Source organism: Narcine bancroftii, chromosome 9, assembly GCF_036971445.1.
Source record: "Narcine bancroftii isolate sNarBan1 chromosome 9, sNarBan1.hap1, whole genome shotgun sequence".
Taxonomy (NCBI): Eukaryota; Metazoa; Chordata; class Chondrichthyes; order Torpediniformes; family Narcinidae; genus Narcine; species Narcine bancroftii.
The window spans coordinates 50,593,683-50,612,760 of NC_091477.1; the positions used below are offsets into that span (position 1 = coordinate 50,593,683).

At 40.5% G+C, this 19,078-nt stretch overlaps 1 long non-coding RNA gene across 3 annotated transcripts in view; it reads right to left on the reverse strand.

Annotated features, from left to right (window-relative positions):
• LOC138742930 (uncharacterized) overlaps positions 1-19,078 on the reverse strand; it is a 35,208-nt gene that overhangs the window by 3,589 nt on the left and 12,541 nt on the right. For 2 of the 3 annotated variants that reach the window (XR_011344524.1, XR_011344522.1), the window contains 3 exons: positions 4,346-4,423; positions 2,873-2,950; positions 1,907-1,963 (listed from right to left, as the gene is read on the reverse strand). This is a non-coding gene — a long non-coding RNA (uncharacterized lncRNA). Of the gene's footprint in view, positions 1-1,906; positions 1,964-2,872; positions 2,951-4,345; positions 4,424-8,679; positions 8,757-19,078 lie in introns of all 3 variants that reach the window. The other variant, XR_011344523.1, reaches the window with a different exon arrangement.

Below are 19,078 nucleotides of genomic sequence, written 5' to 3' on the forward strand. Positions count from 1 at the left end.
GAGCCATCGCCAGGGTTAGGACCCTTCGACCTTCTACCAGAGAGGTCATGATGCATCGAGTGATTTTTTAACCTGCCTTAAATTCTGATCGATGTATTATGATCTTATATTTGAACAAACTTAATCATGCCTAATTATAACATAATTAAGCTTTATGTAGAGCACAGTTGTGATAGTACAGATCTATCACCAATGTACATAGTGTATATAGTTACTGTATCTAGACTGTGCTTACAGCGATTGGCTGAGAGCTAAGCCACACCTATTGTCTGGGCCTTAAAGGGTTGTGTCCCGAGCCAGGTCAGATCATTCCGGACTGGTCGGCCACCTGTGAAGAGCTCCGGTCTTTTGCTAATAAAAGCCTTGGTTTGGATCAACAAGTCTTTGGTTCTTTCGACGAGCTCTACAACAGTATGAGCTCATCAGCTCCTGTTGTGGTTGTGCTAACCTATATAATCACTCTGGCAAGAGTGAAAGGGGTTTACGAGATACAGCAAATCTGAAATCAGGTTGGTGTTCAGATCAAAGTTGACTCCCATAATCCCCAATTTTTTCAGGAACCAAACCTTTTAAAAAATTTGTATTCCAACAATTTGATACAAATTTAAATTGATCAATGTAAAAGATTGCATGGGGGAGTGGGAGGGAATGATTTGTAAAATGTTACAACTGGATAGAAGATCTAAACTTCATTTCACACCACTTACATCCCACATATTATTGAGTGCTAAATACTTTAAAGGAAGTGGCTTTTGTGTGAATGCAACAATCAGACCTACAATGAAGGCAATTAGCAAACAAGTCAAAACACTTGCAAAAGTTTTTTTTGTGACCACAGGATATTTCAAATTGATACACAGCCAATGAGCTACTTTGGAGAAGCAATTGCTTCCTGACATGAGACTCTATAATAAATTTGTCCAAAACAAAATCTCACAAGCAACCATCTATTGTGGTTTCCTCGCACAACCCAAGAATTGGGTTGGTGGGCTAATGGGATACTGTGAATGACCGGCTGGTGGTGGGTAGAAAAACCAAGGAGAGTGGCAAGGTGTGTTAGTAGAGTAACTGCCTCATAGTTCCAGCAATCTGATCAATCCTGGAGGTGCACAAGTAGAGTCTGGGTTGGGGGGACATTGATGAGAACAGCACAGCTGGTCTAGCGGTTAGCACAACACCATTGCAGCGCCAGCGTTCGGAACCGGGGTTTGAATCCAGCGTCGTCTATAAGGAGTTTGTAAGTTCTCGCCATGTCTGCGTGGGTTTCCCCGAAGGGGCTCTGGCATCCACCCACCGTTCAAATGGGTGGCACGGGCTCATGCGCCAAAATGTTACCATGTTGTATGTCTAATTCAAATTTAAATAAAGAGCACAGGGAAAATAAAATGTGATTCGTGCAAGAGGTGTTTGATTGTTTGAACGGACTCAGGAGATTTGGTGCTGGTCATATTCCACATCTTCTCAAGACTTTTTAAAAAAAAAAATCATCTATTCATCTGGATTCATAAGCTTTGATTTTTAGCTTTCAGAGGAATCCATCCCTATAGCATAAGAAAAATGTATAGAATTAAGAGAATTCAATGTAGGGAAATACTTGGGAGAAGGGGAATCATTTAACAGCCTTCATGGACCCAAAGCCACAAGGATATTAGTATATTTTTAAATTTTCATTTAACTGAATTATTCTTTCCAATAGATTACACAGGCACAATAGGCCAAGTGATCCCCCTCAATAACTCGTAATTCCAGAATAAGAGTGAGCAGCTTGTGCTGATCAGGTTAGATGAGGGTCTGGGATGGCTGTCGGGGTTATTGAACCAAATGCCATTTTCTAAAGTGTGCATTCCATGCAATTCTGAAATAGTGGAATGGTCAGCAAGCAGTGGGTGTCTCGAGCTCTCATTACCTTCAGTTTTTCCAGTTCTTGTCTTCCAGGCAGGGATATCTGAGGCGTGTGAAAAGCCTATCACAAGAAGAAAAGTCCTTGGTCACCAGAAAAATCAGAAAAACGTTTGGGACATGAAATAGATTTGGAGGTCAACAAGGATGAAAGGGACACTTTTCCTCCTGTGTGCCCAGGCAGATTTCACTTCTCAGAACTTCTTTTAGAGAGTATCTTGCCATTGGTTTTGTGCACTGGTAGAACCCACGTGCCCAGGTACAGAGGAGACCAAGACCTCCAATCAATAGATGTATTTCAGTACATTGTCACATTAAGAATCCAAAGTTCAATTCAATTAAAATGAACATATCTCCATTTTAAAATTCATAACCCTGTGTGAATCATATTGTCTATCAACATGCAAATATATACATTGGTTTTAATGATACAACATGTTAGAAGGCCCTTCCTGTCCAAGAAATCCATGTTGCCTAAATAACTCACCAACCCCATACATTTTAATCAACTGAGGTTGCTAGTTATTAAAGGAACTCTCCTAACCGTCCTGTGTGCAATTAAAGTAAATAAATATTCCTTATGGAGGTAGAATGAATGTACACATGAGAAGCAGGAATAACCACTTAATCCTCAAGCCTGCTCTTCCATTTAACAAGGCCATGGGTAATATGATGCATTCTTTCCCATCTCCACTAGCACCCCCCCCACCCGCTGTAATCTTGTTTATTTCGAACCAATGATAGAATATTCATTGATGTGATCATCTTCTGCCCGACTGCATACAAAGAATGTTACTAGAATAACGTAGCACCCATTGAAGAATAATTCAGACCAGAATCTCAACAAGGCGGCTTGGAAAAGCTGATACAGAAATGATCTTTCAACCACAATATGAATTAGCTTGACGGGCAGGACTCGTCTTTATCTAGACAGGGAAGGGTTTCAACAAGTTGAACGTTTATAAAGAAAGACCTTCTTTGCCTGCACAATTTCATCCGTGGATTTTGAGCGACTCTTGACATTTTGCTTCTGTGGTGAAGGTGATTCATTCTGAGGGAAAACAGAAGGTTGCAGGGCATTAAAAGTCCATTCGGGAGTGTCAGCTTCCAAATGAGAAGCTGGCAAATCTTCTGCGAGTTGTTTCCAAGTGATACAAAGCAAAAAGCTGTAAATACTGCAAATGTGAAAACAGCTGCTCAAGTCACTAATTCGGAAAAAAGGAGACCAGCATGAAGCATTACCCTCTTTGGAAAGGTGTTGCCTGACCTTTTGAGTGTATCTTCTTTATTAAATATCAAATTCTAGAATCTGTAGTTATATTTTCTCTTTTTCATAAATTTAACTTATTTAGACTTCAGAAAATAAGGCGATATAACTATTTTAGGTTCTGATAGGATATATACTTTTATTGTTATGACATGTTTCATATCTGGTAATGAAAAGACTTGCAATGCACATTGGTTAATGGTCAGCTTGCCTTCTCTACAGTAAGGTAGCAGTGGCAGTGAACTTGAGAGGTGAATTTTGTGTCTTGGAACTATCGATCTACCTGATCTGAGAACAGTTAAAAACAACAACAACAAAAAAACTTTTAAGGTAAAACTGTGTGAAAAGTCTTTGGACACAGTCACTCTGACATGTGAATGACCCTTTACAATTCACAAGGAAAGAAAATAGCCATGGTTGAATTATTAGTTCACACCGTGGCCACTGTCAGAAATTGATCACACTTGAGCTGAATGAGGATAAAGGACAGGAGGGTTGAATATCCAAAATATGGGAGGAGGAGTAGCGACATTATCTAGTCAAACTCATGGAAGAACTTTAGGCAATGACCAATTCTATAAGGAATGATCCTACGCAATTGACATTGATTCTATTGGGAACCTATGATTAGATTGGTGCTGATGAATTGAAAGTAAAATGGTGGATAGATGACAATAACACTTATAGAGAATTGAATGTATTTGAACGTGCAACACAAGTTTTTTTTAAAATTTAGACATACACCATGGTAACAGGCCATATCAACTCATGAGTCCATGCCGCCCAATTTACACCCAACTAACCTACACCACCCCCCCCCCCCCTCCCCGGGTACATTTTGAACAGTGGGAGGAAACCCGAGCTCCTGAAGAAAATCCATGCAGACACGGGGAGAACGTACAAACTCCTTGCAGATAATGTGGGATTTGAACCCTGGTCCTGATCGCTTGTGCTGTCAAGGTGTTGCACTAACCGCTGTCAACTGTACGACCCATACAATTAAAAAAATAATAATTCAATTATTTGGTTATAATGTCATAATTAACTGTAAAGTCAGAATTATAGAAGGAGCAGAAAGGCTCTTCTGACAATGCAATAAAGAAAGGGGGCCAAACTGAGTACATTTATTGCATTGCTCTTTCTGATACAAAGAATTAATATTAGAGGTAACTGTCTTACCATTTTGTCCATCTTGAGCTTTCTGCAGGAGTTCCGTGCACTAATTGCTGTGGCTTTCCCTTGTTATCAACCTTCTCCCTTTAGCAGAACAAATGCATATGCAAATAAATAGCATATTTATTGCCCACTTACAGAAAGTCATTGTACTAAAGTGTTCTTGGTACTGCACCTCTTACATCCACGTCAAACTCAGCAGGAGGAGGCTGACCCAAGGATGCCTCCCTGAACCACTCACAAATGTACCTCCATGTGAATTACTGAAAATATACTTCAACACAAGCCAGCTCAAACACATCAACATTGTTGTAACTGCAACAAAATATAATTCGGCCCAAGGATACAACACAAATTATCTAAAATATACGTTGACAGTTATCTCAACAATATTTCATCACAAATACCCTCAACATGAACAAACTGCAAACAAACACATTACAGTAATAGAAAAATATCTCAATGGGATGTGCTATAAAATATTCAGAGATTAGTGCAACTATAGAGTGACACCATTGCACTGGGAATGGAGAAGACATTTAGAATAGAATTAATTTTAAATTGGGCCATTTTGGCCCACGAGTCTGTGCCACCCAATTTACACCCAAATAAACTACAACCCCTGATATATTTTGAAGGGTGGGAGGAAATCAGAGCCACTGGAGAAAACACAGAGAGAGAGGGGTGAACGTACAAACTTCTTACAGACAGCCCAGGATTCAAACCCCAATCTGGAATGTTGGTGTTGCACTAACCTCTGCACCAACCATGCCTGGTTTAAAATGGAGCTTTTGAAATGTAGCACTCTGATATTGCTCAGGAGGGTAAAGTTTTGTCTATGTAATGGTAGCCAGGTGACAATAAATGGTGAAGGTGTCTGATCAATTTGAACGTAGCTTGGAGGAATTTGCAACTAAGAGTGCCATTTCAATGACTTTAACTATATCATGGAGATAATCATCCTCATGGACATCTCTCACCAATTCGATCTGATCTGCAATCAGATTGCAGAATGTCAGTTCAACAGAAGGTTTTTCTGGAGGAGTCACGTGATGGAGTAGTGGCCAGTAGGAGAATACCAGCCCGCTCCAGAAAAGAAGGAAAAAAGTAAAGAAAAAGCAAAGCAACAAACACACAAACCACAACAAATAAAAAATAAAGATGTGGAGAAAATGGCACCAAAGAAAGAAAAGCCAAAAACAACGGGAAAAGAAGAAGGAATGACGTCGGAAGAGAAAGGTGAAGGCCTTACCTGTATGAAGAAGTAGGGACCCACTGTGGAGAGAGGAGCCCACTACCTGAGGTCAGTGGAAACCTCGAATGGTCATGACCCACCGAGCGCAGGACTACAAGGATGGCTCACAGAGCCAAACAGAGGTGCGCAACCGCGCATGCGCACAACGAAGACAACACCGACGGGAGGGGGGACCAGCTGAGTAAGACCCGACAGCAGGGCTCCCAGCAGGAAGATACAGAAAATAATGGGAATGAGAGGGAGGAGAATGAAAAAAGGAAATCATAGACTCAACAGATGACCAGCCCAGAGAAAGAGGACCAACATCAAGACACCATTAATAAAAAAAAATACCCAGCAAACTGAGATAAACAGCCCAACAAGAAAGTCAGAAGAGACACAGATACAAGGAAGAGAGGTAGAGGACACAGGTCTTGGAGTGGACTCAGGGGAAGAGGAGGGAGAACATCAAGCTCTGCATTGAAAAATAGAAGATAAAGGGAATGGACTGTATATAGATAGGAAATTTTTTGAAGAATATATAGAAGCAGTAAAAGAATGGCAGACAAGAGAATTTAATGAAATAAAAAGAAGAATAAAAGGTACAGAAGAAAAAGTGAATAGATTAGAGATGGTAATGACAAAAATAGGGAAAAGAATAGACAAGATGGAAGAACGAGAAACAGCCATAGAAATGGAAGTGGACGACTTAAAAAGGAAATTGGAAGAATCTGATAAAAAATTTAAAGAAACACAGGAGTTGTTAGCTTAGAAGATGGATATAATGGAAAACTATAGTAGGAGAAACAATATAAAGATAGTGGGCCTTAAGGAAGATGAAGAAGCCAAAGATATGAAAGAATTTATAAAAGAATGGATCCCCAGGGTCCTAGCAATGCCAGAATTACAGGAAGGAATGGAAATAGAAAGGGCACACAGAACATTAGCCCTTAAACCACAGCCACAACAAAAAAATCAAGATCCATTCGAGTAAAATTCCTGAGATATACGACAAGAGAATATATATTGGAGAATGCAATGAAAAAAATAAGAAAAGACAAAGAGCCACTGGAATACAAAGGTCAATTTTTTTTTTCTACCCATACACAAGTTTTGAGCTCCTGAAGAAGAGGAAGGAGTTTAACGCAGCAAAATCGATCCTATGGAAGAAAGACTTATGTTAAGATATCCAGCGGTGCTTAAAATAGTTATCCCGGAGCAGCAAAGCAAACTGTTCTCCGATCCGGAGAAAGCACAAGAATATGCAGAACGCCTGCAAAACAGACGGAGAGATGAAGAGATGTAACAAGAACAAGAATGATGAAAAAACTTCATATAAAGAAGAAGAAGAAAGTATAAGTAAGAACTAAGAAGGGGAAGAAAGGAAGTAAGGGGGGAATTAAGAGAGTGAGCTTTGTTATATGTGAAGATATAACTTCTGGAGGGGGCTGTGTGGGAGAGAACAACCAGTCACTGCGAAATCAGTTGACGCTTGCGAGCGGGTTCGCAATCCAAACGGAGAGGGGAGATGTGGTTTCCCGACCAGGGATAAGGGGCAACTCAGAGAGGGGGGGGACATTTGGGGTTAAGTGAATTTTAGATGTGGGAATAGTGTAAATATTTTATGTTTTAGAAGTGTTGACTTACAGTGCGTTCAAAAAAAGAAAACAGAAATGGATAAGGAGGGAAGGTGGTGATGAGGAAGCAGAAAGGAAAGGTAAACAAAGTATGAAATGGCCATGTTGAACTATATGACTATAAATATTAATGGAATACATAACCAAATCAAAAGGAAGAGGCTGTTAAATTTACTGAAGAAAAAAAAAATTGATATAGCATTTGTGCAAGAAACACATCTAATTGAAGTGGAACACAAGAAATTAAGGAGAGACTGGGTAGGGCACATAACGGCAGCATCATATAATTCAAAACCAAGAGGAGTAGCTATATTAATCAATAAAAATGTACCAATCAAAATAGAGGAGGAAATAATAGATCCAGCAGGGAGGTATGTAATGATAAAGTGTCATATATATTCAGAATTTTGGAATTTACTCAATGTATATGCACCTAATGAAGAAGATCAAAAATTTATGCAAGGTATCTTTTTGAAGATTGGAGATATGCAGGGGAATATACTGATAGGAGGGGACTTTAACCTTAATTTGGACTCAAAGATGGATAAAACTGGAAAAAAAGACTAGCAGAAAGAACAAAGTAACCAAATTTATGGTTAAATCGATGCAGGAAATGCAACTTTTGGATATATGGAGGAGACAACACCCAAAGGAGAAGGAATACTCATATTATTTGGGTAGACATAAAACATACTCAAGGATAGACCTGTTCCTGTTGTCAGCCCACATCCAAGGGAGAGTTAAGAAAATGGAATATAAAGCTAGATTGTTATCGGATCATTCACCCCTGTTATTGGCAATAGAGCTGGAGGACATCCCACCGAGAATGTATAGATGGAAATTAAAAAAGCAGGATTTTAGAGAATTAATTGAGCGACAACTTAAAATGTACATTGAAATAAATACAGAATCAGTGAAAGTTTATACTATGGGATGCAATGAAAGTGTTCATCAGAGGGCAGATAATAAGTTATGTAACTAAGATGAAGAAGGACTACAATTGGGAAATAGAACAGTTGGAAAGGGAAATAGCAAGTACAGAAAAAGAATTAGCAATAAAGGAAGATACAACAAAAAGAAGAGAATTGGTGGACAAAAAAATACAATATGAAACACTACAAATGTACAAGGTGTAGAAGAACATAATGAAGACAAAACAGAAGTATTATGAGCTGGGAGAAAAAAAACCACACAAAATACTAGCTTGGCAGCTTAAGACAGAACAAACTAAAAGAACGGTATTGGCATCAAGGAAAAAGGACAAACAAATTACATATAACCCAACGGATATCAACAAAAACTTCAAGGAATTGTACGAGCCACTATATAGAACTGAGCATGAAGGGAAAGAAGACAAAATAGATGAATTTCTAGCTAAAATTGAACTACCGAAATTGCAAGAAGAGGAGCAAAATAAATTAATAAAACCATTTGCAATAGAGGAAATACAAGATATATTAAAAGGATACCTTCTGGTAACCTCAGACTGCTTCCCAATTTGTCCTTCAAGTAGGTTTATGAGAGAGGATGGACTCCCAATAGAATTCTATAAAACATTTAAAGACTTATTAATTCCTCCTCTCCTGGAGGTAATGAACCAGATTGAAGAAACACAAAACATGCCAGAGTCATGCAAAACAGCAATAATTACAGTAATAGCAAAGATGGGAAAGATCCACTAACACCAGCATCGTATAGACCAATATCTCTACATAATACAGATTATAAGATAATAGCTAAACTATTAGCAAATAGATTGGCCGACTGTGTACCAAAAATAGTAAAACTAGATCAAACTGGATTTATTAAGAAAAGATGAAAAACGGACAATATCTGTAAGTTCATTAACTTAATCCATGCAGTACAAGGAAAAAAGATGTCAACAGTGGCGGTTGCTTTAGACACAGAGAAAGTCTTTGACAGAGTAGAATGGAATTATTTATTCAAAGTACTACAGAGGTTCAACCTACCAGAGAAATATATTAATTGGATTAAACCATTATATAAGGGACCATTGGCGAAGGTAAATGGATATATATCAAACCAATTTAAATTAAGCAGATCAACTAGGCAGGGATGTCCACTACCTCCCTCACTGTTCGCATTAGCTATAGAAACCATGGCAGAACTGATAAGAACAGAAAATAAAATAAGAGGGTTAAAAATAAAAGAGAAGGAATATAAAATCAGTCTATTTGCAGATGATGTCATAGTATACTTAACAGAACCAGAAATATAAATAAAAGAATTAAATAAAAAATTGATGGAATATGGAGAAGTATCGGGATACAAGATCAACGCAAATAAAAGTGAAGCAATGCCAATGAATAATGTGGATTTCACAAAATTTAAGAAAGAATCACCATTTAGATGGCAAACACAACCAATTCAGTACCTAGGTATACAACTAGATAATAATTTAGGCTATCTATACAAACTTAATTATCAGCCATTAATGAAGAAATTACAAGACAACTTAGAACACTGGAAAGACTTACCACTAACACTGATAGGAAGGGTAAATTGTATTAAAATGGATATCTTCCCAAGGATACAATACCTATTTCAATTGTTACCAATTCACTCAACAGAGAAATTCTTCAAGGAGCTAAAGAAAATATTAAGGAAATTTTTATGAAAAGGGGAGAAACCGAGGATAGCGCTAGATAAATTAACAGAATGGTACAAACAAGGGGGCTTACAGCTACCAAACTTTTAAGAATTATTATAGAGCAGCACAATTAAGATACCTATCAGATTTTTATCAAACAAGGGAAAAATCAGATTGGACCAGATTAGAGCTAGATAAAATAGGGGAGAAGGTACCTGAATATATACTATATAAGTGGGATGAAAAGCTGGTGCAGCATAGGAATTCACCAGTACTGCACCATCTGCTCAACATTTGGAAGAAGATTCACATAGAAAGGAATAAAACAAATTATCAACTATCAAAATTAATATTGACGCAAAATCAACTAATCCCTTTCACAATAGATAACCTTTCCTTTGGAGAATGGGAGAGAAAAGAGATTAAAAGAATAGAAAATTGTTTTTCGGGAAATGAATTATTATCTTTTGAACAAATGAAGGACAAATATGGTATAACTCACGGTACAATGTTCACATGCCACCAACTGAAAACCTACTTGAAGGACAAATTGGGAAGCAGTCTGAGGTTACCAGAAGGAAGCAAATTTGAATATGTGATTACAGACATAATGATAATTAAAAGATTTATAACAAACATGTACATCAAACTGCAAGAGAAAGAGAACGAGGAAACAAGCTGTAAACCCAAACAAAAATGGGAACAAGATCTAAACATAAAGATAAAGAATGAAACATGGGAAAAGCTATGCTCCGGAACTATGAGAAATACAATAAACACGAGGTTACGCATGATACAATACAATTGGTTACACAGGCTATACACCATGCCCCAAAAGTTAAATAAATGGGATCCAACAATATCAGATAGATGTTTTCACTGTAAGAAGGAAACGGGAACAACAGTACATGCAATTTGGGTATGTGAGAAAGTGGAAAAGTTTTGGGAAGATCTAAACCAGGTATTAAATAAAATCACAAAAAGAAACATACCAAAAAATCCAGAGATCTTTCTTCTAAGTAATTTAAGAAGTAAAGAACTTGGACTCGATTTGGATGGAGCACAAAAAAAGATTTATTATGATAGCCTTAGCTGTAACAAAAAAATGTATTATGTCAACCTGGAAATTAGAAGAGAGCCTGAGAATACAGCAATGGTACATAGAAATGAATAAATGTATTCCATTGGAAAAAATAACATATAATTTAAGAAATAACATCACAGTATTCGAACAAATTTGGGAACCGTACATGGAACACAACAGAGAAGTCCTACCATGGACCTCCAGCACCTAAAATGACAGAAGGAGAAGACAATGAAATGAACTGACCCAGTATGTAAAAGTTAAAGACACAAATTTCTTGTTTATATTTATTAAGTGATGACATTGTTTAATGGGTTTTATGTATCATATAGGTTGAACATTGAGTGAGTGGGGGGGGTGAAGGAGGGAGGGAAGGCAGCAGGGAAAAAGGGGAGAAAATGACACTGTGTATATTCAAGAGGGAAATGTCTGTGTGTATTTTGGTCAGTATGGTTCATAGTGTGAAAAATATATATTTTTTAAAAAAACGAGGTTTTTCTCATCTTTAGTAGTTTTATAAATTGCAAATACGAAAGATTGTAAACTCCCCAGCAGTAGCATCCGCTACACTCAAAGACACACACACAGGAGCAAATTCAACACTGATTTATTGTGCTGGCAGCTCTGTTTATAAAGGGCTCAGAAGCCCATATCTGATGTCATCACGCCTCCCGACTGGTGGCATTACCATCCGCTTGCTGGGATTGGTTATTTAGTGCTACCTGGGGAGCGGCCAATCCATGAGCCCCTCTCATCCCTGGGTGTGGCTGTTTCTCTAGCTCCACCCAATTGTCTGCCAAGCTCCCAGTGACAGGTCACCGCTTCGGGTGTGGAGCGTTCGGCGGCCCGCAACAAGATCCAATAAAAACAATGATAATACTAGCAACAAAGGAATTAATTTTTACATTTCTGAAGGACCCACATCAATCTTGAAGGGTTGGCAACTGGGTTTGATTAATGTTAATCAGCTGGTAAGAGGAACAAATAAAGTGGTGAAAGAAGAGATGAACCTAGCGTAGGGAGATGTCTAATGGGGGGTGGGGAGATGTCTAATGGGGGATGGGGAGATGTCTAATGGGGGATGGGGAGATGTCTAATGGGGGGTGGGGAGATGTCTAATGGGGGATGGGGAGATGTCTAATGGAGAGTGGGGAGATGTCTAATGGGGGGTGGGGAGATGTCTAATGGGGGGTGGGGAGATGTCTAATGGGGGGTGGGGAGATGTCTAATGGGGGTGGGGTGTGGAATACAGTCTAAGAGGAAGTAAATGACAGCAGAACTTTCAGGCGGCCAAGAACTAATGGGATAAACTAGGAGGTAATTCTGACCTTGCCCCCCCCCCACCTTCTTGTAACTGGTCTTCCTTATCTGACAATGGCTGCGTCATCACTATAGCAGAAATTTTTTTAAAAATGAAGGTGTAACTGCATGCAATCAAGCAAACAAAATGATGATGTGAGGCTTTCCCAACAATATCCACATCCCTCAGAGTTGATTTAAAAATCTCCCTATTGTGAGGGAGGGCAAGAATAAATCGAGTTTCAGAAATCAGACATGGACAGGTTTTAACAAGATATACCAGTTGCATTTATGTTAACTTTTAAGATTTGGGTGTAAACAAAAGGAAGTGGATGATAAAAATACATTTTTTTTGTGGGTAATCAGTGAGGATTGGCAAGAATTTCTCTTCTACAATCTCCATCAGTACCGTAAAACCACAGGGCTGTGTTCTTAGCCCCCTGCTCTACTCACTTTACACGTACATCTGTGTGGCTTGGTATGACAGTAACACCATCTACCAATTCACAGACGTAGATACCATGGCAGTGGGTTGTATAAAAAGGGGTGATGAGTTAGCCTACAGGAGGGAAGTTGAAAACTTGGCTGAATGGTGCACCAACAACAATCACATACACAATGTCACTAAAACCAAGCAGCTGATTAATGACTTCATGAAGGGAAAACCAGATGTCTACGATCCAGTGATCATTGGGGAAGCAGGGTGAGCAAATTTAAGTTCCTGGGAGTCACCATCTCAGAAGATCTTTCCTGGACTGAACACACTAATGGCATCATGAAGAAAGTACATCAGCACCTTTACTTCCTCAGGAGTTTCCAGAAGTTTGGTATGACATCAGAAACCCTGGCAAATTTCCACAGATATGTGATGGAAAATGTGCTGATCGGCGGCATCATGGTCTGGTACTGGGACATCAATACGCCCAAGTGTAAATCCCTGCAAAATGTAGTGGACACGGCCCAGGACATCACAGGAAAAACTCTCCGCATCATCGAGAACATCTACAGGGAACACTGCCATCGGAGAGCAGCAGCAATAATCACAGATCAACAAACCACAGCACACATTCTGTTCTCGCTATTACCATCAGGAAAGAGGTATAGGTGCCAGAAGACTCGCACCACCAGGTTTAGGAACAGCTGCTGCCCCTCCACCATCAGACTCCTCAACGACAAACTTAATCAGGGACTCATTTAAGGACTCTTAATTTTGCACTTTATTGTTTGTCATTTTCCTCTCTGTATTGCTGCAACCGTGTCTGCCCGTCCCGCATCGGACTCGTCAGCCACAAACGAGCCTGCAGCTGACGTGGACATTACCCCTCCATAAATCTTCGTCCGCGAAGCCAAGCCAAAGAAGAAGATTGCACAGTTGTTTACATTTCTTTATTTGTTTACATGTGTACATTGTGTCCATTTTTTTTGCACTACCAATAAGAGATAATTCTGCCTTTCCCACAGGAAAAAAATAATCTCTAGATTGTACATGATGTCATGTATGTATTCTGGCAATAAATATGAAATCTGCATTTAGTAAATAAAATAATTTTCCTACAACGGCACTGGCAACAGCCAAATTCCTGAGTGGCCTCAACAAGATGAGGTTGATCATTCTTCGAATGTTCATATGGCTGAGTGGCTGGCTGGTCAAATGTAGAGAGCAGCTAAGAGTGGTCCATGCTTATGTACGTCCGGAGTCGCTGGGGTCATGGATGGGTCAGTCTGGATAACGAAAAATGTTTCCATCCCTGAAGCAATTAAGCAAACTAGTTTGACATGAGCAGCAACGTGGCAGTTTAATCATTACTTTTACTGATTATAGCTTTTAGTTTTTTTTCCATTCTAATTTATATTCTGAAACAGTGTGATTTTGAACTCTGGACTTTGAATTCACCAAAAAAGGATCAACACATTGATAAGGAAACAGATTATAGAAAATGAGTGAAATCTTACAAAGAAAACAAAAAAATAATTTAGAAAAGCTTTTTATAGTTGTGTGACTAAGCTTAATAAATGTAATTCTAGTTCCAGTATTAAGCATTACATTGCTTCAGCAACCAGGATGAATGTTTTATGATTGAAAAGAAAAGCTCTGACAGGCAAGAGGTGCTTTCACTAGCAGTCCTGGGGCCTGCTGGTGTGAATCCTGTGCATTCCTTTTTAGTATCAATGTGAGGTCAGTCACAGACTGTGAGTCAAAGGCCTGCGCCATCAACATCGAGGATAGGTTGAGAATAGACTCGACTAACATTCTTCCTCAATTCCTACATCACTCATAGGCTGAGTACTTCCACATTAATAATCCCACATTTAAAAAAAATCTTACTACCTTTAAACATGTGGATTCAGATACTAAAGCAGTGGTTCTCAACCTTTTCCCTTCCACTCACATACCTCTTTAAACAATCCCTATGCCATAGATGATCTGTGATTAGTAAGGGATTGCTTAAGGTGGTATGTGGGTGGAAAGAAAAAGTTTGAAAACCACTGTTTTAATCGTACCTAATTGACTCGTTCCGTGCACGGTTTCATAACTCTAAAGGAAATGGACCAATGACAATTTTTTCTCAAGCCAAATATTTCAGAAACAATTGGGTCCAGAGCAGTGATTCTCAACCTTCCCTTCCCACTCACACACCACCTTAAGCAATCCCTTGCTAATCACAGAGCCCTGATGGCATAGGGTTTACTTAAAGTGGTATGTGAGTGGGAAGATAAAAGGCTGTGAACCACTGTTCTAAAGGTAGCTGTTAAGAATTGCTAATTTCACATTTCAACTCTTTGGGAATGCTTTGATTCTGACTTGGAAGAGAGAGAGAAAAAAAATCAGTTCTTCCCTCCATGAACCATCATTTTCTTTCTGGTGTTTGGGACCGTTGTTCTGGAATCCTCTCCCCCAACTGTTTGATTATCCCACTCTGGCCCTCATCATTCATGGAGAGGACTCCTTTCCTTTGGGTCTTCATCCAATCTCCAGGACTGACAACCATTATCATATACAAGTCCCCTGCCCTTTCAGAATTCCACATTCTCCTGCACCTCTCACATTTTGCTATTTTGAAGATATGGTATTACTCCGTGAATCCAAATCCTGGAACTTCCCACCCATCAGAAGTGGGCAAGGACCATCAACAGGTAGATTGCACAGCACCTAGAAGAGAGAGAACCCGATCCCCCCCCCCCCCACCCCACAAACATCTGATTAAGCAATAGCCACCAACCTGGCAGTTATGCTTGAACAATGAAAATTAAGATTTAAAAAATACATAACCCTTTGAATATCAACCTTGGCATAAAGCTACCCATCGTCATCATACAAACAGGCCCTTCGGCCCAACTTGACCATGTCAACTAACTTGTCTACTCAAGCTAGTCACGTTTGCTTGCATTTGGCCCATATCAACCCCCCACCCCCCAAACCCGAGCATTACCCATCCTTCTTTCTTTGGCTTGGCTTCGCAGATGAAGATTTATGGAGGGGTATGTCCACGTCTGCTGAAGGCTTGTTGGTGACTGACAAGTCCGACGTGGGACAGGCAGGCACGGTTGCAGCGGTTGCAAGGGAAAATTGGTTGGTTGGGGTTGGGTGCTGGGTTTTTCCTCCTTTGTCTTTTGTCAGTGAGGTGGGCTCTGCGGTCCTCTTCAAAGGAGGTTGCAGCCCGCCGAACTGTGAGGCGCCAAGATGCACAGTTGGAGGAGATATCAGCCCACTGGTGGTGGTCAATGTGGCAGGCACCAAGAGATTTCTTTAAGCAGTCCTTGTACCTCTTCTTTGGTGCACCTCTGTCTCGGTGGCCAGTGGAGAGTTTGCCATATAACATGATCTTGGGAAGGCGATGGTCCTCCATTCTGGAGACGTGACCCACCCAGCGCAGTTGGGTCTTCAGCAGCGTGGATTCGATGCTTGCAGACTCTGCCAGCTCGAGTACTTCGATGTTGGTGATGAATTCATTCCAATGAATGTTGAGGATGGAGCGGAGACAGTGCTGATGGAAGCGTTCTAGGAGCCGTAGGTGATGCCGGTAGAGGACCCATGATTCGGAGCCGAACAGGAGCGTGGGTATATCAACGGCTCTGTACACACTGATCTTTGTGTGTTTCTTCAGGAGATTGTTTTTCCATACTCTTTTATGTAGTCTTCCAAAGGCGCTATTTGCCTTGGCGAGTCTGTTGTTTATCTCTTTGTCGATCCTTTCATCAGATGAAATGGTGCAGCTAAGGTAGGTAAACTGGTTGACCGTTTTGAGTTCTGTGTGCCCAATGGAGATGTGGGGGGGCTGGTAGTCATGGTGGAGAGCTGGCTGATGGAGGACCTCAGTTTTATTCAGGCTGACTTCCAGGCCAAACATTTTGGCAGTTTCCGCAAAACAGGACGTCATGCGCTGGAGAGCTGGCTCTGAATGGGCAACTAAAGCGGCATCGTCTGCAAAGAGTAGTTCACGGACAAGTTGCTCTTGTGTCTTGGTGTGAGCTTGCAGGTGCCTCAGATTGAAGAGACTGCCATCCGTGCGGTACCAGATGTAAACAGCGTCCCCCAACCCAAGCTTACCCATCCAAGTCCTAGCCTAAAATCAGCATTGCAGCATGACCTGGGTCCGTGGCTCTTGCTTGCCCGATCACAGAAATCCAAAGGAGGAGGAGATTAAAAAATGTGGTTTTGATTTTCTTCTTCCCTGTGGTAGCTCAGCGGGAAAAATGTGGTGGGTTCAGGGAGATGATTGTTGCATTTGGGCCTCTTTCCACAGGAGCCAGAGCCCCAGAATCCCTGCACAATCACCATTTGTGGCTGCTACTGGTGAATGCCTGTGGGGGTTGAGCAGGGATGTGCTGTTCACCTGAGGAATAGTGCTGCTCTCACAACCCAAATACCCTCATTCTCTAGATGGGCACGACACAAGCGCAGCTGCCAGAAGCAATCCAGCTGCAACCAGTTTATAACAAGTTGTCATATCCACTGTAAATGGGTCTGATGCAAACAGTGCCCACACTTGTGTCTGGCACTCACCTAGAAGTGAGCTTCCTGCTCACAGACGGCAGTGGCAAAAAATACTTGTACCAAGAAACTGTACAAGTACTGATTGTTACAGAGCCACAAATGTCCTGCACAGCATGGAAACAGGTCCTTTGGCCCATTGAATTCAGGCTGATCCTCAACCAATCATTCATGCTAATCCAACACTCTTGCCATTTTATTATCCCACATTCCCATCCATTCCCCACACCCCTCCCCCTCAGATACAAACTGGGAAAAATTTTACAGTGTCCAAGTGATCCATCAGTTCACGTCTGATAGAGAGGAAATTGGATCCCATCAAGTCAGAGGGAGAACATGCAAGCTCTACAGACCAGGATCAAACCTAGGTCACTGGAACAGAGATGGTGGCAGCTTTCATCAAGCAGAATACCTTAGCATTACTTGATTCAATTCAAAGCAATATCACTGGCTCTCAACTCAGGTCCAGATCACCTCGAACACAGCAACTCATATGTATGGCTGCTCTTCATCGACTTCAGCTCAGCCTTCAACGCCATTATTCTCTTAGTGCTGGTCAATAAGCTACAAACTCTAGGCCTCTATACCCACCCATGACAACTGAATCCTTGCCTTCCTTGTCAGAAGACCACAGTCAGGATAAATTAGAAACAATGTCTCCTCCTCACTGATCATCAACACAGGCTCACCACAAGGATGCGTGCTTAGCTCACTGTTTTACTCATTATACACCCATGACTGTGTGGCCAGGCACCACTGTTGTCGGCAAAAAAAAAATCACAAACAGCAATGAGGAAGTGTGTAGGAGGGAGATGGATCAGCTTGTTGAGAGGTGTCATGCCAACAACCATGTGCTTAATGTAAACAAAACCAAGGAGATGATTGTGGACTTCAAGAAGAAGTCAGGGAACACAACCCAGAACTCATTGAGGGCTCAGAAGTGGAGAGGGTCAAGAACTTCAAATTTCTAATGGACATCTACAAGAGGCGATGTCTTTTTAAAAAAAAAGTCCCACCACCTAGGCCATACCCTCTTCATTCTGCTACCATTGGGGAAAAGGTACAGGAGCCTAAAGACAAGCACTCAGCAGCACAAGGACAGTTTCTTCCCCACTGCCATCAGATTCCTAAATAATCAATGAACCAAAGACACTGCCTTACTTTTCGGGCACTATTTTTAAGAATAGATTGTTGTAAGGTAGTTTATATGAATGATCGCACTGTGATAATGCCGCAAAACCACAAATTTCGTGACTTATTCATGACAATAAATTTCGATTCTGAGGCAAATAAATTCAATAGTTTTCACTGCCAGATAGAAGCTGATACCAGCCATTTAAACATATGCTGCCAATTGCACCCAAATTAACCTGCAACCCGTACATTTTGGAGGGTGGGAGGAAATTGGAGCACCCGTGGTAAACCCACACAGACATGGTGGGGAACGTACAAACTTCTTGCAGACAGCAGCGGATTTGAACCCAGTTTGCAGTGCTGTAAAAGCATCACTAATCTTGCTGAAATGCACATCATTAATCAAGCTAGAATAAGTTCAGAGGCAAAGTGCCAGAAAGCTGGCAAGTCCATTTTGGTTTGTGGACTCCCACTACAGGCAGAACAAGATCACAATGGAACCCAAGCCTTAGCAGCCTCACCCCAAACCTGAACCCAAGCCTCACCTTTCAGCTTTCAACTGCTCTCGTTTAGGAAGAGAGACGGGCAATGAGAATGCTGAACAACCAAAAGAACTGCTCACACTAACTATCGGAGACTCATTTTACAAAGCAAAGTTTATTTATTTATTTATTTTTATGGATTAAAATTTTGTCCTGCATTACATATTGTTTGCCTGTATGTCTCTTGTGTGTCTGCATGTTTTGC